We start from the raw sequence: 1126 nt of genomic DNA, 5'->3' as shown, positions 1-1126 counted from the left end.
GTCTTTATCTGTGTGTTCAGGTACTATCTGATATGCTCCTTATCCGCCTGCCTTACGTCACTGTGGACTTGATAGGGTCGCCTTCACCTAATGCTACTGATAACAACGCTAACCTCACTGCCAAATTACATAAATCTTCGATGTGAGGTAGGACTGAGTCTCCTTGGTTACTAGTCAAAGTTACCCTCCAGTCTGACTACACTTGGGAATCTACTGAGCTGAAAGGGGCTAAGGATCGCGAAATATGGTGCTAATCACGAAGAAGTGCTATGGAAAGGAGCCGTAATATTGTCTTTTTCTGTCACTGAGCTACGTGAAATAATCTGCAAAAGGATGAAGGTCTAGGCCAGGTTAAGGTGAAAGGGCTATAGCCATTTAGGCTGCATATTACCGAGTACTGTATGTACGTGTCGGTCACCGGGTCGGTCAGGATCACCTGATGGTCGTGATCGACAGCTTTTACCCTCCCGGAAGAGAGCTGAGAGCCATATAGTCCAGTCTAAGGGAAAGGCCGTGACCTTCACACATGCACACACCCATCCCCCTGCTCAAAGGGGACAGCAACCACCCGCTTCGTCAGTGAAACTTTTCACAACCCGAGCAAGGCGTGAACCCCCGTCTTAACAGAGGGCAAGGGAAAGAGTTACCACTGAGCCAACGAGTATGTATGTAACCATGTGAGCATATTTACGTGTATGTAGGTGTATGTATGTGTACCAGAGACATACTTACATAAATACAATATCACCAGCATACAGTTCATTTTCTTCGTTCTTCATGTGGCAGTCAACAAAGAGTTCTGTTATGTTCTCTGACCCAACCAGATGTTCTATGCTGTTCTGAAATGGCACAGAGAGTAGCGGTAGTATGGTTAGTAGTTGTCTTATCATTACTACTACTACTACTACTACCACTATTTACATTATTATTATATTTATTATTATTGTTGTTATTATTTTTGTCATTATTATTATTATTATATCCAGTATTCCTCCTCCTCCTCCTCCTCCTCCTCTTGCTCCTCCTCATCCTCATCCTACTACTACTACTACTGCTACTACTACTACTACTACAACTACTACTACTACTACTACTACTACTACTACTACTACTACAACTACTACTA

General features: G+C 43.1%; 1 protein-coding gene across 1 annotated transcript in view; it reads right to left on the bottom strand.

Annotated features, from left to right (window-relative positions):
- The window catches only part of LOC145413563 (nose resistant to fluoxetine protein 6-like), a 7007-nt gene extending 6261 nt beyond the window's left edge, over positions 1-746 (bottom strand). The window contains exon 1 of the mRNA XM_080283247.1: positions 733-746. The gene's annotated coding sequence lies outside the window, so the exon portion shown is untranslated. The remainder of the gene's footprint in view (positions 1-732) is intronic.
- Between the last annotated feature and the right edge of the window lie 380 nt (positions 747-1126).

Source organism: Coenobita brevimanus, chromosome 12, assembly GCF_032717465.1.
Source record: "Coenobita brevimanus isolate Jiangsu-jjx chromosome 12, ASM3271746v2, whole genome shotgun sequence".
Lineage (NCBI taxonomy): Eukaryota > Metazoa > Arthropoda > Malacostraca > Decapoda > Coenobitidae > Coenobita > Coenobita brevimanus.
Note: the sequence above shows the minus strand (reverse complement) of the source record. Positions and strands in the feature narration are given on the sequence as shown.